This window comes from Canis aureus, chromosome 19, assembly GCF_053574225.1.
Source record: "Canis aureus isolate CA01 chromosome 19, VMU_Caureus_v.1.0, whole genome shotgun sequence".
NCBI lineage: Eukaryota > Metazoa > Chordata > Mammalia > Carnivora > Canidae > Canis > Canis aureus.
Genome location: NC_135629.1, coordinates 32600883 through 32625624, shown reverse-complemented (window position 1 = coordinate 32625624; position 24742 = coordinate 32600883). Strand labels below are relative to the sequence as shown.

Here is a 24742-nt window from a genome sequence, read left to right as displayed (position 1 = left end):
ACATTTGTTGTTTCCTGTCTTGTTAATTTTCCCCATTCTCACTGGTGTGAGGTGGTATCTCATTGTGGTTTTGATTTGTATTTCCCTGATGGCAAGGGATGAAGAGCACTTTCTCATGTGCTTATAGGCCATGTCAGTGTCTTCTTTGGTGAAATTTCTGTTCATGTCTTTTGCCCATTTCATGATGGGATTGTTTGTTTCTTTGATGTTGAGTTTAATAAGTTCTTTACAGATCTCGGATACTAGCCCTTTATCTGATATGTCATTTGCAAATATCTTCTCCCATTCTGTAGGTTGTCTTTTCGTTTTGTTGACTGTATCCTTTGCTGTGCAAAAGCTTCTTATCTTGATGAAGTCCCAATAGTTCATTTTTGCTTTTCTTTCTTTTGCCTTCGTGGATGTATCTTGCAAGAAGTTACTGTGGCTGAGTTCAAAAAGGGTGTTGCCTGTGTTCTCCTCTAGGATTTTGATGGATTCGTGTCTCACATTTAGGTCTTTCATCCATTTTGAGTTTATCTTTGTACGTGGTGTAAGAGAATGGTCCAGTTTCATTCTTCTGCATGTGGATGTCCAATTTTCCCAGCACCATTTATTGAAGAGACTGTCCATTTTCCAGTGGATAGTCTTTCCTGGTGTGTCGAATATTAGTTGACCATAGAGTTGAGGGCCCATTTCTGGCTTCCCTATTCTGTTCCATTGATCTATGTGTCTGTTTTTGTGCCAGTACCACACTGTTTTGATGATCACAGCTTTGTAGTACAACTTGAAATCCAGCATTGTGATGCCCTCGACTCTAGTTTTCTTTTTCAATATTCCCCTGGCTACTCGGGGTCTTTTCTGATTCGACAGAAATCTTTTGATGATTTGTTCCAACTCTCTGAAGAAAGTCCATGGTATTTTGATAGGGATTGCATTAAACGTGTAAATTGCCCTGGGTAGCATTGACATTTTCACAATATTAATTCTTCCAATCCACGAGCATGGAATTTTTTTCCATCTCTTTGTGCTTTCCTCAGTTTCTTTCAGAAGTGTTCTGTAGTTTTTAGGGTAAAGATCCTTTATCTCTTTGGTTAGGTTTATTCCTAGGTAACTTATGGTTTTGACTGCAATTGTAAATAGGATTGACTCCTTAATTTCTCTTTCTTCAGTCTCATTGTTAGTGTATAGAAATACCACTGATTTCTGGGCATTGATTTTGTATCCTGCCACACTGCCGAATTGCTGTATGAGTTCTAGCAATCTTGGGGTGGAGTCTTTTGGGTTTTCTATGTAGAGTATCATGTCATCTGCAAGGAGGGAGAGTTTGACTTCTTCTTTGCCAATTTGAATGCCTTTGATTTCTTTTTGTTGTCTGATTGCTGAGGCTAGGACTTCTAGTACTATGTTGAATAGCAGTGGTGAAAGTGGACATCCCTGCTCTGTTCCTGATCTTAGTGGAAAAGCTCCCAGTGTTTCCCCATTGATAATGATATTTGCTGTGGGCTTTCATAGATGGCTTTTAAGATGTCGAGGAATGTTCCCTCTATCCCTACACTCTGAAGAGTTTTGATCAGGAATGGGTTCTGTATTTTGTCAAATACTTTCTCTGCATCTATTGAGAGGATCATATAGTTCTTGTTTTTTTCTTGTTGATATGATCTATCACATTGATTGCTTTACGAGTGTTGAACTAGCCTTGCATCCTGGGGATAAATCCCACTTGGTCATGGTGAATAATCTTCTTCATGTATTGTTGGACCCTATTGGCTAGTATCTTGTTAAGAGTTTTTGCATCTGTATTTATCAAGGATATTGGTCTATATTTCTCCTTTTTTGTGGGGTCTTTGTCTGGTTTTGGAATTAAGGTGATGCTGGCCTCATAAAACGAGTTTGGAAGTATCCCATCCCATTCTATCTTTCAGAACAGCTTTAGTAGAATTGGTATTGTTTCTTCTTTAAATGTTTGATAGAATTCCCCTGGGAAGCCATCTGGCCCTAGACTTTTGTATCTTGGGAAGTTTTTGATGACTGCTTCAATTTCCTCCCTGGTTATTGGCCTGTTGAGGTTTTCTATTTCTTCCTGTTGCAGTTTTGGTAGTTTGTGGTTTTCCAGAAATGCATTCATTTCTTCTAGATTGCCTAATTTATTGGCATATAGCTGTTCATAATATGTTTTTAAAATCGTTTGTATTTCCTTGGTATTGGTGGTGATATCTCCTTTTTCATTTGTGATTTTATTAATTTGAGTCTTTTTGTTTTTAATAAGGCTGGGTAATGATTTATCTATCTTATTAATTCTTTCAAAGAACCAACTCTTGGTTTTGTTGATCTCTTCTACAGTTCTTCTGGTCTCTATTTCATTGAGTTCTGCTTGAATCTTTATTAACTCTCTTCTTCTGCTTGGTGTAGGTTTTATTTGCTGTTCTTTCTCCAGTTCCTTTAGGTGCAAGGTTAGCTTGTGTATTTGAGGTTTTTTTCCAATTTTTTGAGGGTAGCTTGTATTGCGATGTATTTCCCTCTCAGGACTGCTTTTGCTGTATCCCAAAGATTTTGAATGGTTGTATCTTCATTCTCTTAGTTTCCATGAATATTTTAATTCTTCTCTAATTTCTTGGTTGACCCTTTCATCTTTTAGCAGGATGCTCTATAACCTCCATGTGTTTGAGTTTCTTCCAAATTTCTTCTTGTGATTAAGTTCAAGTTTCAAAGCATTATGGTCTGAGAATATGTAGGGGACAATCCCAATCTTTTGATATCAGTTTATACCTGATTTGTGACCCAGTATGTGGTCTATTCTGGAGAAAGTTCCATGTGCACTTGAGAAGAATCTGTATTCATTTGTGTTTGGATGTAAAGTTCTGTAAATATCTGTGAAATCCATCTGGTCCAGTGTATCATTTAAAGCTCTTGTTTCTTTGGTGATGTTGTGGTTAGAAATTCTGTCATTTGCAGAAAGTGGCATGTTGAAGTCTCCCAGTATTAGTGTATTATTATCTAATTATGTCTTTACTTTGGTTATTAATTGATTGATATACTTGGCAGCTCCCACATTAGGGGCATAAATATTCCTGATTGTTAGTTCCTCTTGTTGGATATATCCTTTTTGTATGATATAGTATCCCTCTTCATCTCTTGCTACATTCTTTGGAATAAACTTTAATTTATCTCATGTGAGGATCGCTACCCCTGCTTTCTTTTGAGGACCATTTGAATGGTAAATGGTTCTCCAACCTTTCATTTTCAGGCTGTAGTTGCCCTGGATCTAAAATGAATCTCTTGTAGACAGCAAATAGATGGGTCTTCCTTTTTTAAAATATTTTATTTATTTATTCATGAGAGACACGGGGGGGGGGGGTGGGGGGAGAGGCAGAGTACACAGGCAGAGGGAGAAGCAGGCTCCATGAAGGGAGTCCGACATGGGACTCAATCCTTAGTCTCTAGGATCAGGCCATGGACTGAAGGCAGTGCTAAACTGTTAAGCCACCTGGGCTGCCTGGGTCTTGCTTTTTTATCCAGTCTGAAGCCCTATGTCTTTTGATGCGATCATTAAGTCCATTCATGTTCAGACTTACTATTGAAAGATATGAATTTAGTGTCATCATAATACCTATTCAATCCCTGTTTTTGTGGATTATTTCTTTGGGCATCCTCTTTCTTTTACAGAGTCCCTCTTAATATTTCTTGGAGAGCCGGTTTGGTGGTCACATATTCTTTCAGTTTCTGCCTATCTTGGAAGCTCTTAATCACTCCTTCTATTCTGAATGAGAGCCTTGCTGGATAAAGTATTCTTGGCTGCATATTCTTCTCATTTAGCACCCTGAGTATATCCTGCCAGCCCTTTCTGGCCTGCCAGGTCTCTGTGGAGAGGTCTGCTGTTATTCTAATATTTCTCCCCATATAAGTTAAGGGTCTCTCGTCCCTTGCTGTTTTAAGGATTTTCTCTTTATCTTTGGAATTTGCAATTTTCACTATTAAACTTCGAGGTGTTGAATGGTTTTTATTGATTTTAAGGGGGGACCTCTCTATCTCCTGGACCTAAATGCCTGTTTCCCTCCACAAATTAGGGAAGTTCTCAATTATGATTTGTTCAAATATGCTGTCTGGTCCTCTGTCCCTTTTGGTGACCTCTGGAACCGCAATTAAATGTAGATTTTTCCTTATGAGGCTGTCATTTATTTCCCTTAACGTTTCCTCGTGGTCTTTTAATTGTTTTTCTCTTTTTTCCTCAGCTTCCTTCCTTACCATTAACTTGTCTTCTATGTCACTCACTCTTTCTTCTACCTTATTAACCCTTGTCATTAGGACCTCCAGTTTGGATTGCATCTCATTTAATTGATTTTTAATTTTGATCTGATTACATCTAAATTCTGCAGTCATGAAGTCTCTTGAATCCTTTATGCTTTTTTCCAGAGCCACCAGTAGCTTTATAATTGTGCTTCTGAATTGGCTTTCTGACATCGAATTGTAATCCAAATTCTATAACTCTGTGGCAGACAGTACTATTTCTGATTCTTTCTTTTGTGATGAGTTTTTCTTTCTAGTCATTTTGCTCAGTGCAGAGTGGCTAAAAATGAGTTGTACTTGTTAGAAGTGCAAACTCTTCTCTCTGTAGCATTCCAGCTGTTCTCTCTTTAAGTCTCAGGTCAAATTTGTAGGTTTTCAGGATGATTTGAAAGTTATCTAGATGAGTTGGTGGGGACAGGTGACTTGGGGACCCTACTTTCCTGCCGTCTTGCCCCCTAATATAAAGAATTTTTAACCGTGACTATTTTTTTTTAATTTGGGTGAATGTAGTTGGGCTTTGTTTTTTATTGTGATATGACTATATTATTTTTATTTATTTATTTTTATTTTTTAAAAGATTTTTATTTATTTATTTATGAGAGACACACACAGAGAGAGAGAGAGAGAGAGAGAGAGAGAAAGAGGCAGAGACACAAGCAGAGGGAGAAGCAGGCTCCATGCAGGGAGCTTGACGTGGAACTCAATCCTGGATCTCTAGGATCAGGCCCTGGGCTGAAGCCGGCACTAAACTGCTGAGCCACCTGGGCTGGCCTTGATTATCTTATTTTTAATGTGAGAATTTGGTTCTTTCCTATTTAGTATTATGACTATATAGTTGATTTTATTTCTTTTATGCATTTATTTATTCATTTATTCAGCAAACATATGTCAGGTGCCTCCTATGTGGCAATGTTCTAGGGATTCAACAATGAATACAACAATGAATACAATAGAAGAAATTCCAAACCCATAACATTACATTGTAGTTGGAGGGGCAAGCTAAAATGTAATAAAAATCAGTAAAATATTGAGTATATTAGAAGGTGATAGAAGTTATGCAGAAAAAAATAAAACAGAATAGGTTATAGACAATGTTAGGAAGTTTAGAATTTTAGATAGAGTGGACAGGGTGGGACTCACAGAGAAAAGAATTGAAGAAGATGAAGTGAATCAAGTGAGATCTGAGAGTATAGTTGTCTAGGCAGAAGGAATGGCTTTGCACAAGATTTTAGTGTGTCTGGCATGTTCAAGTTACACATAGATGGCTAATGTGGTGGGTTTGTTGGAGAAGGAGGTGAAAGGAAGACAAGTGAGAGAGAAGCTTGATAATTATTTAAAGGCTTATCTAAATGAATTAAAAGCCATTGACAATTAAAAAATGTATTTAATCACATTTATTGAGGTACCAAAGTTATCAAGATATATACAATTTTTATTACCCAGAAAGTTCCTTTGTGCCCATCTTAGTAACCATCTCCTATGTCTGGTTCCAGGCAACCACTAATTTTTTTTTTTTTTTTTTTTTGTCACTAAAGATTAGATTTGACTCTTCTAGATCTTTATACCAATGGAATCATATGGTACCCTTAGGAATCTGGCTTCTTTTGCTTGGCACCATTTTTAAATAAGATTTATTTATTTATTTTTAGAGAGAGAGAGAGAGGAGGGCCAGAGGGAGAGGTAGAAAATCCCAAGAAGACTACCTGCTGATCATGGAGCCTGATGTGGGGCTGGATCTCACAACCTTGAGATTGTGACCCAAAATCAAAAGTCAGAGGCTTAACCAACTATACCACCCAGGTACCCCAGCATAATAATGTTTTGAGATTTCCTGTGTTGTGTGTATTAGTAGTTATTTTTTTAGTGCTGAGTAGTTTTTTTTTTTTTTGTATCAATATATCTTAGTTTAATTAGCCATTCACTGGGTATAGTGAACATTTGGATTGTTTCCAGTTTTTGACTGTTATGAATAAAGCGGTCATAAGCATGCATATACAAGTCTTTGTGTGGACATATGTTTTCATTTTTCTTGAATAAATTTCTAGGAGTAGAATGGCTGGGTCATATAGTAAAAAAATTTTGTATGTGCCAAACTATTTTTTTTTAATTTTTATTTATTTATGATAGTCACACACAGAGAGAGAGAGAGAGAGAGAGGCAGAGACACAGGCAGAGGGAGAAGCAGGCTCCATGCACCGGGAGCCAGACGTGGAATTTGATCCCAGGTCTCCAGGATCGCGCCCTGGGCCAAAGGCAGGCGCCCAACCACTGCACCACCCAGGGATCCCAAAACTATTTTTTTTTTAAAGTGAACCATTTTGCATTCCTACCAGCAATGTTGGAGAGTTCCTGTTGCTCCATAGCCACTTCAACACTTGATAATGTCAGGCTTTTAAATTTTATTCAATCTAATGGATGTGGAATGGTGTCTCACTATTGTTTTAATTTGTAATGCCCTGATAATTCATGATGTTGAGCTCCTCCTCATGTACTTCTTACCTATTAATGTATCTTCCTTTGTAGAGATTGTGTTCAAATCTTTGTGTATTATTTTTAATTGGTTTGTTTGGATTCTTTTTACTGAATAGTAAGAATCCTTCTTTTATTGAGTTGTAGGAAAAAAGGACTATGGATACAAGTAGTGTGTATGTATATGTGTACATGTATATACTAATTCATAGCTAATAAAAGCCAATGTCAAAATAAATCAAATAATATGTAACACTAATATGTCAATTAGAAAATACTAATATCTGTTTTGAATTAATTTTTTAAAAATAATTTCTGGGTCAGAACAATTTCTAGGTAAGGTTATATGAGACACAGTGCTATAATTTTTAAATTCCAGACAGCAAGTTACTGTGCAACACTCATTTATGACTACATATTTTGTAACTCACAGTGCAGATGTATTACTGCAAATTATTTCATTTCAAATTTTGTCATTAACTCTCCACTGGGTACAAATGGAAGAGTTTAATTTACCTTGGCATATATCGTTCCATTCCCTTTGGTTGGCTGAAAATGCATAGCATGGCCAACATGTTATACATATAGATATTACATGTTATAACTCATACTGTTCTTAACAGTCTCTTTTAGCTCTGTAGCTCAATTGATCTATAATTACCCTGATTATCTATCTCGCATGACCTGAATTTTCTCAAGGATGAAGTTATATGTCAGAGTCTTAAAAAGATGCATTTACCATTTTAGCTTCCTGGGGGCAATAGGAAGATTTATTTTCCCAACTGTTACTTAATTCCACCATAATATCTTCTTTACCTTGGGAAGAACAACAGTGCATTTCTTTGTGCTCAGATCAGCCTGCCAGCTGAGTCCTCCTCCTCTGTTCTTCCTCCTCCACATCCTCCTTCCTGTATTTGCTTAGTGTACAAATACTAGAAACCAACCTTTCCATCTCCTGTGAATTAGAAAATATTATCACAGCCAGGGTATTGTTGAAAATTAAATTTAACAAATAAAAGTGTAGTGAAGTTTTAAATATAAATCAGACACATCCCTAGTATTTGCTTTTAACTGCACACCTTCTAAGAAATTATATTTTTACTCCCAGCAAATTACCTAGGAGAAAAAAATGACAAGAGTAATCTATTTTTTTCACAGCTGGTTGGTTGGCCAGAGTTTCTCATCAAGGAGTACATGCTGTTTGCTCCCCAGATGGACAGCCTGGATGAGCTACAAATCCACAGAGCCTGGGACACAAGGTGGAAATTATACTGCCAGTGCTTTTCATCTTGCACAGCTCTGCACACTTGAAATTGCAAGTGGCCCATTTCCAAATGAACATCTATTGGGACAATATCCTATATCTTGTCAGAATGAGTCCCATTAAATCCTCAGCTGGAATTAGACCAAAAAGTTGCAATAATTATGGGAAACTTATTAAAAAGTTGAAGCCCTAGACTGTGACAGTGGAAACACTTAAGCCACATTAACAGTAATTGAAATCTCTGTATTTCTTTTCAATCAGTTCTTGTTGATGGCCAACCAAAGAATGCCCAAATGAGAAGGTGTGAAACCCAAACACCCAGCTTCTAAGGGGGGGTAATGTCTTTTGTTTCACTATAAAATGTAGTGTTGGAAAGGGAGTAAACTGCTCTCTTGGGAGCCAAGGCACCTGCCAGACAGCTGCCCCTTGTTCCCGCCATGAGCTTGGGTCTCACCACTATGTCTACAATCAGGATGCAGGTTCACTGGCCTCTGCCTAATGTCCTGGGTCTCCTTCCCTCTCTCTCCTGCCACTCTACCCCTAGTAAGTTCTGGGTGTTATGAAAAATATTAAATAAATAGTTTTGAAACCTGGCCTAGCAAATATTTTTCTAGTAAATTTAGGCTTTATTTTGAAAGTAGAAGATATTAAAATAATCTCTTCTGTATTTTAGTCACCAGGATTACTCTACTTTCAATTTGTCCTCAGATGGAAAAGTTTGTGAAAGGAACTTTATCAAGTTAGGAGACTTTTTCAGCTTGTTTTTTAATTTTTTTTTAATATTTTCAAATTTTCAAATTTTTTCTTATTTCAAGTTTTATTTAAACTCTAGTTAGTTAACATATAGAGTAAAACTGGTTTCAGGTGTGGAATTTAGTGATTCATTACTTACATTTAATACTCAGTGCTCATCACAAGTGCTATCCTTAATACCCATCACCCATTTAGCCCATTCCCCACCTACCACCCTCCATCCATCCTCAGTTTATTGTTTATAGTTAAGAGTCTCTTAGATTGGGACACTTGGGTGGCTTAGTTGGTTAAGTGTCTGACTCGTGGTTTTGGCTCAGGTCATGATCTCAGGGTGGTGAGATGGAGCTTCACGTGGGGCTCTGTGCTCAAAGTGGAATCTGCTTAAGATTTTCTTTCTCCTTTACTCTTCACCTCCCCCCATCCATGCGTGCTTGCTGTCTCTCTCAAATGAATAAATAAGTCTGTCTTTAAACATTCTCTTATGATTTTTCAGCTTGTTTTTTGAGTCTCTTTTTTCAGTTTGTTTTCAGTGATCTTTATATTGAAGAAGCAATACACTTGATCATGTTTGGCTTATTTCTGTATTGGTGGGAGTGATTTTTTGGGCAACCTTAATTTCGATTTGTTTTGATTTTTATAGTTCAGGATGACTTAAAGAGACAATTTGGACTCGAACAGTAAAGAAAAAACCCTCAAATTTTGAGCTCATTGGAGGGTAGGCCATATGCAATGGCAACTCTGATTTACAAAATACATCTAGTGGATGTACTTGTATCTCTTTTTTTACAAAAATCCTGATGCTCAAAAAATGCTGCAAGTAGAAGGCTTAACCTTCTCTGGGGTACCAGGTTGGGTTGTGGACACCAGATGACAAGAGGAGCGGTAACAGATTGGAGTGACCCAGAATACTGGATCGATTGATGGTGGTGAGAGACTCAAAACTAGACTTTGTGTTCAGGAGTCAAAGAGGGGAACTCTAGGGAGTCCCAATTTGGGGGAGATGCAATGTGTTTGGCTACAGAGGACAGAGATGTGACTTAGGGGTGACAAGAAGGGATATCCAGATGGATTGTTGTCTCAGAACAAGGAAGAATGAGCTACTAAAGATTAGAGTGCATCCCATTTCTGTAGTGGTGTACAGGGAAGGTCTGGGCAACCATTAGTTGGAATTAAGGTGGAAGCAACATACTCAAGTCTGGATGATCAAAGTAAATAAATAACTCTAGGTCCCTTCCAATTCAAAAGTACCATGGTTTAATGAGACTCCATTTATTTTTTCAAGAAAATAAGGCATATTTTGTAATTAGTATCATCCAAATGAATACCAGTGCTCTATCAGAAAATCATTTCCTAAATACAGATTCTACTGTTACAATCTTCATAATGTTTTTCTTAGATCTTATGATATAAATTTATATTACATTAGCTGAATTTAAATTTATCATGGTTTCTGAAGTAGTAAAATTTAAGGAATTTGCTTCTAAAATGATGGATTGTGATGAAGGTGGTAATACCAGTATGTATGTATTTATGTATTTATTTATTTATTTATGAAAAAGATTGAGCTGGGGGTAGAGTGCAGAAGGAAAAGGAGAAGGAGAGAAGCAGACTCCCTGCTGAGCCCAGAGGCCCACTCAGAGTGCAGGGCTGGATTCAAGGATCTCTCTTTTTTTTTTAAATAAATTTATTTTTTATTGGTGTTCAATTTACCAACATACAAATAACACCCAGTGCTCATCCCGTCAAGTGTCCCCCTCAGTGCCCATCACCCATTCACCTCCACCCCCCACCCTCCTCCCCTTCCACTACCCCTAGTTCATTTCCCAGAGTTAGGAGTCTTTATGTTCTGTTTCCCTTTCTGATATTTCCCACACATTTCTTCTCCCTTCCCTTATATTCCCTTTCACTATTATTTATATTCCCCACATGAATGAGAACATATAATGTTTCTCCTTCTCCGATTGAATTATTTCACTCAGCATAATACCCTCCAGTTCCGTCCATGTCAAAGCAAATGGTGGGTATTTGTCATTTCTAATGGCTGAGTAATATTCCATTGTATACATAAACCACATCTTTATCCATTCATCTTTCGATGGACACCGAGGCTCCTTCCACAGTTTGGCTATTGTGGACATTGCTGCTAGAAACATCGGGGTGCAGGTGTCCCGGCGTTTCATTGCATCTGTATCTTTGGGGTAAATCCCCAACAGTGCAATTGCTGGGTCGTAGGGCAGGTCTATTTTTAACTCTTTGAGGAACCTCCACACAGTTTTCCAGAGTGGCTGCACCAGTTCACATTCCCACCAACAGTGTAAGAGGGTTCCCTTTTCTCCGCATCCTCTCCAACATTTGTGGTTTCCTGCCTTGTTAATTTTCCCCATTCTCACTGGTGTGAGGTGGTATCTCATTGTGGTTTTGATTTGTATTTCCTGATGCCAAGTGATGCAGAGCATTTTCTCATGTGCACGTTGGCCATGTCTATGTCTTCCTCTGTGAGATTTCTCTTCATGTCTTTTGCCCATTTCATGATTGGATTGCTTCTTTGGTGTTGAGTTTAATAAGTTCTTTATAGATCTTGGATACTAGCCCTTTATCTGATATGTCATTTGCAAATATCTTCTCCCATTCTGTAGGTTGTCTTTTCCTTTTGTTGACTGTATCCTTTGCTGTGCAAAGCTTCTTATCTTGATGAAGTCCCAATAGTTCATTTTTGCTTTTGTTTCTTTTGCCTTCGTGGATGTATCTTGCAAGAAGTTACTGTGGCCAAGTTCAAAAAGGGTGTTGCCTGTGTTCTCCTCTAGGATTTTGATGGAATCTTGTCTCACATTTAGATCTTTCATCCATTTTGAGTTTATCTTTGTGTATGGTGCAAGAGAGTGGTCTAGTTTCATTCTTCTGCATGTGGATGTCCAATTTTCCCAGCACCATTTATTGAAGAGACTGTCTTTCTTCCAATGGATAGTCTTTCCTCTATCGAATATTAGTTGACCATAAAGTTTAGGGTCCACTTCTGGGTTCTCTCTTCTGTTCCATTGCTCTATGTATCCGTTTTTGTGCCAGTACCACACTGTCTTGATGACCACAGCTTTGTAGTACAACCTGAAATCTGGCATTGTGATGCCCCCAGCTATGGTTTTCTTTTTTAAAATTCCCCTGGCTATTCGGGGTCTTTTCTGATTCCACAGAAATCTTAAAATAATTTTTTCTAACTGAAGAAAGTCCATGGTATTTTGATAGGGATTGCATTAAACGTGTAAATTGCCCTGGGTAACATTGACATTTTCACAATATTAATTCTGCCAATCCATGAGCATGGAATATTTTTCCATCTCTTTGTGTCTTCCTCAATTTCTTTCAGAAGTGTTCTATAGTTTTTAGGGTATAGATCCTTTACCTCTAGGGTTAGGTTTATTCCTAGGTATCTTATGCTTTTGGGTGCAATTGTAAAGAGGATTGATTCCTTAATTTCTCTTTCTTCAGTCTCATTGTTAGTGTATAGAAATGCCACTGATTTCTGGGCATTGATTTGGTATCCTGCCACGCTACCAAATTGCTGTATGAGTTCTAGCAATCTTGGGGTGGAGACTTTTGGGTTTTCTATGTAGAGTATCATGTCATCTGCAAGGAGGGAGAGTTTGACTTCTTCTTTGCCAATTTGAATGCCTTTAATGTCTTTTTGTTGTCTGATTGCTGAGGCTAGGACTTCCAGTACTATGTTGAATAGCAGTGGTGAGAGTGGACATCCCTGTCTTGTTCCTGATCTTAGGGGAAAGGCTCCCAGTGCTTCCCCATTGAGAATGATATTTGCTGTGGACTTTTCATAGATGGCTTTTAAGATGTTGAGGAATGTTCCCTCTATCCCTACACTCTGAAGAGTTTTGATCAGGAATGGGTACTGTATTTTGTCAAATGCTTTCTCTGCATCTATTGAGAGGATCATATGGTTCTTGGTTTTTCTCTTGCTGATATGATGAATCACATTGATTGTTTTACGAGTGTTGAACCAACCTTGTGTCCCGGGGATAAATCCTACTTGGTCATGGTGAATAATTTTCTTGATGTATTGTTGGATCCTATTGGCTAGTATCTTGTTGAGAATTTTTGCATCCCTGTTCATCAGTGATATTGGTCTGTAATTCTCCTTTTTGGTGGGGTCTTTGTCTGGTTTTGGAATTAAGGTGATGCTGGCCTCATAGAACAAATTTGGAAGTACTCCATCTCTTTCTATCTTTCCTAACAGCTTTAGTAGAATAGGTATGGTTTCTTCTTTAAACGTTTGTTAGAATTCCCCTGGGAAGCCATCTGGCCCTGGACTTTTGTGTCTTGGGAAGTTTTTGATGACTGCTTCAATTTCCTCCCTGGTTATTGGCCTGTTGAGGTTTTCTATTTCTTCCTGTTGCAGTTTTGGTAGTTTGTGGCTTTCCAGGAATGCGTCCATTTCTTCTAGATTGCCTAATTTATTGGCATATAGATGTTCATAATATGTTTTTAAAATCGTTTGTATTTCCTTGGTGTTGGTAGTGATCTCTCCTTTCTCATTCATGATTTTATTAATTTGAGTCTTCTCTCTCTTCTTTTTAATAAGGCTGGCTAATGGTTTATCTATCTTATTAATTCTTTCAAAGAACCAACTCCTGGTTCTGTTGATCTGTTCCACAGTTCTTCTGGTCTCGATTTCGTTGAGTTCTGCTCGAATCTTTATTAACTCTCTTCTTCTGCTGGGTGTAGGATGATTCAAGGATCTCAATCAAGATCATGACCTGAGCTGAAATCAAGAGTTGAACTTTAACCGAGTCACCCAGCGTTCCTCACCAACCACTTTAAATGCTTAAAAGAATAAGATACCATATTTTAAAGAGTGGGAAGCATCTTTAGAATGGATTCAGAATTTCCTATGCAACATTTGTATTCTAAATATTTTATGTTGTGAGAAAGTAGTTACAATCTCACTAGATTTTCCACTAAAGTTGGCTTCTGATAGAAGATGACTTTAAGCTCTACAACAGAATTGGAATATCTTTTTAGGTAATCCATTATTCCTGGATTATTAAGTGATAGCCATAATAAAATAGCACTTCAGAACCCTATAATGGGTTCTTGGTCAAATACCAATGTAAGGTACAACAAGAAAGTATTGAGTGAGAACACAGAAGATTTTTAACTCTAATTTCATTGAAACCAACAGCTGTAATGTACTTCCCTGCACAGTGAGTCAGTGTGCCCTGGCCTGAGTGTGTTCAGGGGGGGATCAAACCTAAGAGAATCTGAGGGCTGTGATCACTGAAAACAACTTAATCCTCCTTCTAAAGTAAGGGGTATGAAGAGGAAGGAGGCCCCAGGGAAGCAGTGGACATGGCAGCAGTGTGGACAAGATAATTCAGAGGTAAAAGATACATCATTATTTCCTACTAGACACACTTTCCTTTTCCCTGTTGCTGTTATCCTGCCTATCAGTCACTGTGACGTCTTGTTTGGTTTTTGCTTGCATCATTGAAGACCCTTAAGGAATAATTGCTTTTCCTAGATCCTTCAGAGGATAAAATAACAAAATAGTGTATTTCATATTCAATTTCATTGCTTTCTGCACAGTTAACCCACGCTGTGCTTGGCTCTTGACTGAATTTCTTTTCTAAATCTCTCAGTCAGGACCAGGAAGAGAAGTTTCCTCTGTTGATCTCTGTTGATGCCCTGGACTTGCTTATCACCTGGGGGAGCTCTGATTTGCCTGGATTCTTAAGTGCTGTCAGAATTCATTTTCTTCTAGAGTAGACCTTTGGGGAGCTTCACTTACCATGGGAACAAAACCGCTGGGAAAAGAATATGGGGACAGATTTAAAGATTCAGAAGCAAGGTCAGGCCTCAATGAAACTGCAAAGGTGGTTGTGCAGTCAGAGCCTTCAGTACTGTTTTTTCCTGTCCAGTCACATTCTCCTTTGGGTGGCTATTCTATGACTCCCAACTGACTTTCCTTCCCTGCCAACCCCCACTCACTTGTGAGAAACCCACTACTTATGCATTGTTTCCTTTCCAATGAAGACCATCCGGTGGGGTGCCCCACTCTTGGATTGACCTGTACTTCCACATTGACTACCTTCTTTCCTTCATTGAAATCTGACTTTGCTTTCTCATAATATGAGAGCCTATTTGGTAATTACAAAGGGCAGCAGATCTGCTTTCTGGATTACACAGTGGCATGTACTAATCTGCACAAACGGATTAAGTAGTATACTAGTTTCCATTGTTGCTGTAACAAATTACTGAAAATTTAGTGGTTTAAAACAATATAGCTTTATTTACTAGAAATCAGAAATCCTAAATCAAGGTGTTGGCAGGGCTGTGCTTCTTCTGGAGGCTTCAGAAGAAAGTGTTTCTTACCCATTTTAGCTTCTAAAAGCTGCCTGCATTTCTTAGCTTTTTTTTTTTTTTTTGTTATTCCTACTTCCTCCCTCTGTCCTCACATCTATCACTCACTCTGATCTCCTGTCTCTTCTTATAAGGACCTTAATGGTTATATCAGGCCCACTTGGATAATCCAGGATAATCTCCTTATTGCAAGATCCTTAACTTAATAGTACCTGCAAAGTCCTTTTTGCTATAGAAGGTAACATACTCACAGTTTCCAGAGATTTGGGATGAGGACATCTTTGGGTGGCAGTTATTCAGCCTGCAAGTAATATTCAGTGTAGATACTCCTTTAACTCAGTGTTTCTCAAAATGAAACAATATATAGACCCTTTATAAGGAATAGAATTTTATAGACTTTGCCCTGGGTTGACTTAGACTTATGTTTATTAATTTGTTACATGAATACATATAAACATTAAACTGCTTATAAGTGCTTCATGTTTGTAGCTCTTCTATGAAGATAAAACTAAAACAAATTTAAAAATTAATTTTAATCCATAAGTAAATAAAATTCAAATGAAGTACACTAATTTAATGTGACAGATGATGTGGTTTCACTAGAAGTGGAATTGCTGAGAAAATTTGAGCATGGTGCTGACCATGGGAGTTAGATTTCTCCTGAGTTTAAAATGCCTATACTGTTTGTTGTGTGATGACTCAATCCTTCCTTCTCTTCCCAAACAGTCATTGTTCACAGGGGATTCTCTGACTTAATTTGGATTTTACCTTTCTTGAATACTTGCTAATTTTCGTATTTGCCCAAGACAATGAAAATATTACTATGGATCCCAATAAAAATACTGGCTCTGAATTTGCATAGCAGTACTTGACTATATAATGGTCATCCAGGAGATCCAGGGTATGCTTTCTTAAAAATAATGAATTTTGAGGGTGCCTGGATGGCTCAGTCAGCAAAGTATTTGCCTTTAGCTCAGGGTATGATCCTGGGGTCCTGGGATTGAGTCCTGCCTTGGGCTTCCTGTTCAAGAGGGAGCCTGCCTCTCCATTTCCCTCTGCCGGTTGCTCCCCCTGCTTGTGCTTTCTCTTCTCTGTCAAATAAATAAATAAATAAATAATCGTTTTTAAAAATTCATTATTTATTTATTTATTCATTAGAGACACAGAGAGATAGGCAGAGACACAGGCAGAGGTAGAGACAGGCTCCCTCCGGGGAGCCTGCTGTCGACCACAATCCCAGAACCCTGGGGTTTACAACCTGAGACAAAGGCAGATGCTCCACCACTGAGCCACCAAGGTGCCCTAAAAATGTTCCACAGGCAGTGGAGGGAGCATTTTTCATTGAGAATACTCTTTCAGACTATCCATTGGAAGAAAGACAGTCTCTTCAATAAATGGTGCTGGGAAAATTGGACATCCACATGCAGAAGAATGAAACTAGACCACTCTCTTGCACCATACACAAAGATAAACTCAAAATGGATGAAAGATCTAAATGTGAGACAAGATTCCATCAAAATCCTAGAGGAGAACACAGGCAACACCCTTTTTGAACTCAGCCACAGTAACTTCTTGCAAGATACATCCATGAAAGCAAAAGAAACAAAAGCAAAAATGAACTATTGGGACTTCATCAAGATAAGAAGCTTTTGCACAGCAAAGGATACAGTCAACAAAACGAAAAGACAACCTACAGAATGGGAGAAGATATTTGCAAATGACATATCAGATAAAGGGCTAGTATCCAAGATCTATAAAGAACTTATTAAACTCAACACCAAAGAAACAAACAATCCAATCATGAAATAGGCAAAAGACATGAACAGTAATTTCACCAAAGAAGACAGACATGGCCAACAAGCACATGAGAAAATGCTCTGCATCACTTGGCATCAGGGAAATACAAATCAAAACCACAATGAGATACCACCTCACACCAGTGAGAATGGGGAAAATTAACAAGGCAGGAAACCACAAATGTTGGAGAGGATGCGGAGAAAAGGGAACCCTCTTACACTGTTGGTGGGAATGTGAACTGGTGCAGCCACTCTGGAAAACTGTGTGGAGGTTCCTCAAAGAGTTAAAAATAGACCTGCCCTACGACCCAGCAATTGCACTGCTGGGGATTTACTCCAAAGATACAGATGCAATGAAACCCCAGGACACCTGCACCCCGATGTTTCTAGCAGCAATGTCCACAATAGCCAAACTGTGGAAGGAGCCTCGGTGTCCATCGAAAGATAAATGGATAAAGAAGCTGTGGTCTATGTATACAATGGAATATTACTCAGCCATTAGAAATGACAAATACCCACCATTTGCTTCAACGTGGATGGAACTGGAGGGTATTATGCTGAGTGAAGTAAGTCAATTGGAGAAGGACAAACAGTGTATGTTCTCATTCATTTGGGGAATATAAGTAATAGTGAAAGGGAATATAAGGGAAGGGAGAAGAAATGTGTGGGAAATATCAGAAAGGGAGACAGAACATGAAGACTCCTAACTCTGGGAAATGAACTAGGGGTGGTGGAAGTGGAGGAGGGCAGGGGCTTGGGGGTGAATGGGTGATGGGCACTGAGGGGGACACTTGACGGGATGAGCACTGGGTGTTATTCTGTGTGTTGGCAAATTGAACACCAATAAAAAATAAATTTATTAAAAGAAAAGAATACTCTTTCAGGTTAATCTTTTATCACTTAAGTTTTAAGTTTTTAAGTTTTTAATCTTTGTAGAATTCACTAAAGCTCTTGAGAGGAGTACCTTATAAGACTATTCTTTTAGTAATCTGTGACTATATATTTGATAGGAAAAAAGGTTGTTTACAATGGAGAGAGCAAGGGATAGACAGTGAGAATGATGTGTAGGGTGATGAGCTGACAAGAAACTGTAAATACATGAGAGCTCTGGTTTCAATTATGGTGAAGAGCTTTGCTCTTGGGTTACATGATCAGGCCCGGAAAGATAGAATTTAAATGTACTCATAGTCTGGAGAAGGCATGGGCTCCCAATCCTGGCTATAGCTCTTTCTGTGGTCTGACTCTCACAAGGCTATTATTTCCTTGGTTTTCTCCTCCATTAGTGAAGGTAGATAGGATGTGATTTCACAAGCTTCTGAACCAAAATTCTCTTGTTTGCTGAGCTCCATGTTGTTCTGAAAACATTAGTTACAACTTTGCTTTCTTCCGGGAAAATTCTGGGTCTGCAGTGGAATCAGAGTTGATTAGAAATTTGGGCGTCTAGGAAATGCACACCTCTATTTCAGTCCTGCTTCTGATTTCTAATTTGCTTTAGAAAAAAAAAAAACAGATAAGTTTAACATTTCTACATTCCCACTAATTGTTTTTCCCTTTCCCTTTGATTGGCTATAAAGGCTGCTGCTATCATTCAGAAAGAATTTTGTTTTCTTGTGAAACAAAACAATTACTCCTGTAATGGAAGAAAGAGATCTTGAAAGAAAAATCAGCAAGGTATACACATTTCTTGCTGTTGCCTTTGGACTTAGCAGTTAATGTATACTTGAAATCATTATCTATATAAGATTTATTACAAGTCATAATCTCATCAAAATCCTATCCGTTACACAGAATTGCCTGAATTCACTTCCTACTGGTGAATTTACTCACTCTTCCTTTCATGCTTTTTAAGTTTTCAACTCTCAGCTTTCTTTTTTTTTTTTTTAAGAGAAAATCTTTTAAAAAAATTTATTTATTTGGCAGAGAGAGAGAGCACAAGCAGGGGGAGGCTATAGTGGGAGAAGGAGAAGCAGGATCCCCACTGAGCAGGGAACCCGATGTGGGGCTCCATCCCAGGACCCTGGGATCATGACCTAAGCTGAAGGCAGATGCCTAACCCACTGAGCCACCCAGGTGCCCCTCAACTTTCAGCTTCTTAACAGAATGTGGCATTTCATTTTTAAGAGTTGTTTATCCCAATCATCATGATGTAATTACAATGGAAATATATTGTTTGTGTACAATAGGTACACAATTAATATTTAGTGAATGAATAAACAAGTGAATGGTGCTAAAAAGCTGATTTTTGAATCTTAATTTCATGGATTGCTTTGATGCCCATTATATGATTTTATTATAAGTAGATTCTACCAGAAACCAAGGGAGGTTTGAGAAGAGATGAAGTGGGATGAGGATGTGGTGGGGGAGGAGCAGGTATGATGCTTTAGTGTAGTACTGAGATTTTTTTTACAGCACAAAAGTAACAACAGGACAAACAACGTATTCACCAGAAATTATTATTTTGAACATTTCTTTTTTCATATTTGCTTTAAGTCTGTGAATCTTAACCAAAAATTAAAAGAAATAAAATTGAAGTGTCCTTTTGCTCCACATCCTGGCCCATTCCCTTTTACTCATCATCTAACTGTGGCTACAACTGTGGATTTGATGAAAATCTTTCCAGTTTATTCTTTTATATTTATGTGTGTGTGCGCACAGGCAGATATAATGTTACTTTCTAGCTTGCATTTTAAAGTTAGATAAATGCAAGCATAGATAGGATTCATAGGAGAATGATGCTTTTTCCTCCTTTTCCCCTTCTTTTTCTGTTTTTGGTTTTGAGTTCGTTTTCTTTTTTTCTATATCTTATCTCCTATAAGTGAGGAAGACATGTTTTTCAGGACCTAGTATTTTCTTTCTTTTTTCTTTCTTCATTTTTAAAATTTTAAGTAGGCTCCACGCCCAATGTGGGGCTTGAATTAAAGGCCTGGAAATGAAGAGGCACACACTCTACCCACTGAGCCAGCCAGGTGCCCCCAGGACCCAGTATTTTCTTAAAAATATACTTTTTTTTTCTACTTAGGAATAGAATGCAGACTCATTCAGAAAACTTAGAAAACATCACCAGTGCACAAACTGGGAAACCAAGGGAGGGTAGTAAATTTACTGAAACTCCTGCTAGCTACAACCAGTCCCTGTTAGCATTTTGATTTACAGCACTTGCTAGAGCCTGCATCTCAAACCACCCCATTTTTTACCTGGAAAAACTCTTCAGGAGAGTCTTCAGTACTTATTCTCTCTGCAATCTGCAGCCACGGTCTCTTCTCCGACACACCACCTGGATCCCCACTTCCAATGCTCAATTCTCGGTCCTCTTCCTATCTGCTTTATCAGGAGCTCATGATGCCCTTGACCCTGGAGTCCTCCCACTTGGCTACCTCATACCCTTGCCCTTGAGCAAACCATGTCAGCTCCAAAGGCAAAAATAACCCAGAATCTGACCCTTCTCAACCCCTGTATCACCCCTACCCCAGTGCAAGCATAATCATCACTGGCTAGGATTATTGCAGAGACCTCCAAACCCCTCTCCTGCTTTCACTTCTTCCCAGCACATTCTCAACGCAGCAGCCAGTCACTCTTTTCATCCTAATAACCGATCATATCCCACAGGTATTCAAAACCCTCCCTTGGCTGCCTATCTCCCTATGGGAAAACTAAACAATGATGGATGGCTTACATACAGGGGAGCTTCTTCCCTGGCAATCCCTGCTTGCCCTACCCTGTTTTATTTTTCTTGATAGCAGGTAATATCATCTGAACATACTGTATATTTACATGATCATTTGTTTATTTCTTGTATCCTGTTCCTAGAATCTAAGTTCCATCAAACTGGGGCTTTTCTTTTTCTACCATTATTTCCCCAATATTTAGAATTGTGGCAGGCACCTAGTGAATATTTGTGATATGAATAAATGAATGAATAACTTCAGTACTTTTCATATCATATACATATATCATTTTGTATAAAAAGGCATCATTTAAAACGGCTTGTTTTTTTAAAACCTTGTATGTTGTCAATACTTGCCGTATCAAGAATATTTTTCTATAACACTATAATGGCTCTTTGATATTCTACTTTAGAGTCACATGACAATTTACTTAATTTCCTGTTAATGCACATTTTGATGGTGTACAAAGTGTTGTAATAAATGACACCTCAGGGAAAGATGGGCACTTGACAACACATCCCTCTCTTGCATTCTCTCCTCCATTGTGTGGAATAACACTGCAACTAGAGCAGGTGAGTTGGCTGGCCTCAAGTTCTCCCTTTGGTATTGACAAGCTTGCAGTATCATTTCTGGGCCTCTAGTCCCCTCACTCATAAACTTCACATAACCCCCTAAATATTGGTTGTCATTGTCCTTTTTCCACCTGGTGCGTTTGAATCATACAAGAAACAAGTGTTGTAATTCTTTTCTTATTCAAAGCCATCATCCAATGTTGTGGAGTATTGCATTTCAATATTTCTAATAGGACATGTATCATGGGCTGAATCTATCTGATTTTTTTTCCTCCCTTAAGAGATTTTGGTTGATTGTTCAGGAATATAGCTTTTTTTTTGTTTTGTTAATTTCATGCAAACCCCTGCCTATCACTTAATCTTCAACACCTCTCAAATCAATTGATCAGAGGTAATTTAGATAAAGCATCCGCTTTCTCTTCCTTCCCAGTGATCAATAAGTGACTATTTAGGAATAATTAAGTGTCCTCGCCTCCTAGCAGGCAACACCTCCAAGTCCTCAGTTACTGGCACACAAACTTGCTGTTATGACCCATGGAGAAATGTTCTCCTTAGGAGGATAAGCTCCTCAGTAATATGAGCCTGAGATAAATCAGTGACTCATTAGCTTCAAGAAATGTCCCTTTTCATCTTCCCAAGAACTATCCTTTGTATTTTCTTGCCTCTAATAGTTTAAGGAGATCCCAATTATTTTTATTTATTCACCCATATTGGCCAGTGTCAGATGGCCTTACTCAAAGTCTCAGAATAAAAAAGTCTTTCAGGAGTTAAAGGTGTTTTACATTATATTTATCTATAAAACATACCCTATTTAATTAATATATATGATAGACATAATGGTAATACTTCCTATTTTTATTGTTTTCACATCTTATAAAATTTTTCTGCACACTCTGAGTCATTTGTCCCTTGCAGCCTGAATATCTTTCTTTCATTGGAGAGGAAGCTGGCTTTTAGAAAGGTCAGTGTTCTGCCCATTGTCACAGTTAGTGAGCGGTGATGTCAGAATTCAGATCCCAAACTGCTGGTCTAATTCTTCTGATAAAGCCTAGGTGCCTAGCACTATCTGGATGTTATTTACCCTCCTGAGTATTAGAATCACCCAGGGAGCTTATTAAAGAACACAGGTTCCCAGGCTCACCCCTCCCAAGGATTCTATACCATTTGGTCTGTTGCATGACCAGGAATCACCGTGTTTAAAAAAAAAAAAATGCTCCCCAGGTGATTCTAATGTGCAGAGGGCTCTCCAACTGCAGTCTCCCTTGGTAGTGATGAAACAATAGGCAGTTAGCCCCTAATCAAGAAAAAGAAACAGTTTGGCTCAAAAAATAGCAAAGAGTGATGACTTTATTTTGCTCTCCCTCTGTGTCACTGGAGAAAATCATGGGAGTTTAAAAGTCATCGCAGAGAGATTAAGCTTTTTATTAAGAATTATGGAATAGCAGAAGCTTCTAGCTATGGTATGACCCCCTCAGGGAAGATAGCTGCTTTCCTTCCACTGGCAGGTGACTCTGTTAACAGCAAAGTGTGGCCGATCAATACCTTACCATTACCTTATCTTGACCTATCTCCTTTTGATGATGCAAAAGAATATTAATCAAGTCTGACTCTTTTTTTAGTTCATCAAAAGACTTGACTCCAGCCAGTGAATCTTCACTCTTTCTTTAAAGTCTCAAAGTGCAAGAATTTGGCTGTTCTATTTGTCTTTTCTGTTTAATCTGGAATGGGTTCGGCACACATCCAAGGCTTCACCTCTTTGGCTCCTTTTCATACCCTGGTCTCAGAAAAGTGATGGAATTCTCTGTTGTATGCCCACCAGTGCTGTTTAATCTTGAGAGGGCTTCTCAGGGTTGGGTAGTGCCTGGTCAGGAGGTGTATATTTTTAAAGCACTGCTGATGCTTGATTCATTATGCCTCGCCTCGCCACACGAAGAGCTTCCTCAGAATTCCAGTCCTATGTTGTTCGTGTCTATTCATGTGTACTCATGTTGTGTAACTGCCCACAATTTAAATAATTGGCTTTGAGGAGGCAAGAGGCACCCAGGCAAAACTAAGCCCAGTCTTTACAGCCATACCCACCTGCCTTGTTGGAATCATGGGGCTGCCACTCCTGAGCCTGGAGGTCTGGGCCAAAACACTTCAGCTCTTTGAACTTTTGTTTCTTCACTTGATTTAAGAATTAAACAAAATAATTGGTGAAGCACCTGGCATACCATGGGTGTTCACAGTCTGTATTAGTCTGTTTTCCTAGATTTGATATTCTATTTTTATACTATAGCTGCATAGCTAAAGCTGCCTATGTTATCTTCTCCCCTTAGTAAGTAGGTCTAGCTGGTCAACAATGCATTGGGAAAACTGGAATTCTATCTCTGATCTTTCTGATCCTCATGTAGTTTTTTAATGTTGGTGAGGACATTAACCAAGAAAAAATTCTTGAGATGTTTTTGGTGCAGAAAAGGTGACTTTATTATTAAAGCACGGGGGGACAGGACCCAACAGCAGAAAGAGCTTCTGCCCTGGAGTTGTGAGGAGTGGCTGATTATACACTTGGGAGTCGGGGAGGTAAGGAAAAGAGGAGTTTCCAAAAGGACTTTCATATGCTAAAGAAGACTTTCAGGGTACCGGAGGCCTGGCTATTGTCAACCTAAAGTTTTTCCTTCTAGTAAGGCATTAACATTAAAGACAGTTGGGAGCTTCCAGGAGAATTTATACTCTGCCTGCCTAAGTACTTGTCAATGGGTTGCAGGTTATAAGGACATTTTATTTTATTTACATTTCCTTCTATGTTTGTTTCCCACATCATGATGAGAGGGTGATGTTAGGGCTCCAGGAAGATGAGTATGGGTCTCTGGAAGTTAGACTATGGATAAGAATGCTTTTTCCTCTTAAATCCCTAAGTTATTGGTAAACTGGTGGAGACTCATGTCTTGCAGGACTGTGATATCTATCAGTTAACCATTTGCTTTTCCCTTATCTTATTTTTAGGGCAGCCAGGAGTGTCTGAGGACTGTCCCACAGATCCCACCTGTGAGTGGGGGTGGGAGTTGTGGGGTGTCAGGCTGTGCTTTGTCCTCAACTCGCCTTTTGCTCCCTCATTAATTCCAATGTTGTTGCTTCTTTGGTAAGCATCTTCTGGCTTTTAGATAGGGCATCTATTTGGAGAATGTTAAAAGAGATGCTTAAACTATAATGTCCAAATTGTAACCTGCTTTTCATAAGCTCCAATCTTTGCATGAAACATTTGGATAGGGTAAGGGTGTGAGACATATGGTGGTATTGATGGTTTGGGTGGCATAGTTGTTTATTTGTGCCTGTATTGGAGTGGGTATGTGTCTACAGAAGGAATGTGGTTATAATAACCAATTCACAAAACTCCTCACAATATCTGAGTGGCAGAGACCTGCATGTTGAGAAGCTCCAGAGAGTCTTTAAATAAGAAACTTCTCACAGGAGTCAAATATCAACAAAACATCTGTGTGCCTAATCAAGGAGGTCCAAGGCCACACTTAGTCAACAAGAAGAGTTCCTGTAGAAAGACATCACTAGAAGAAGTGCCATATGATTTATTTGCTATAACTCAATTTCCATCTGTCT

The 24742-nt window shown here is 38.5% G+C and overlaps 1 long non-coding RNA gene across 1 annotated transcript in view; it reads left to right on the top strand.

Annotated features, from left to right (window-relative positions):
* Positions 1 to 8590, top strand: part of LOC144289832 (uncharacterized) — a 170385-nt gene extending 161795 nt beyond the window's left edge. The window contains exon 5 of the long non-coding RNA XR_013357809.1: positions 7891 to 8590. This is a non-coding gene — a long non-coding RNA (uncharacterized LOC144289832). The remainder of the gene's footprint in view (positions 1 to 7890) is intronic.
* The last annotated feature ends 16152 nt before the right edge of the window (positions 8591 to 24742 follow it).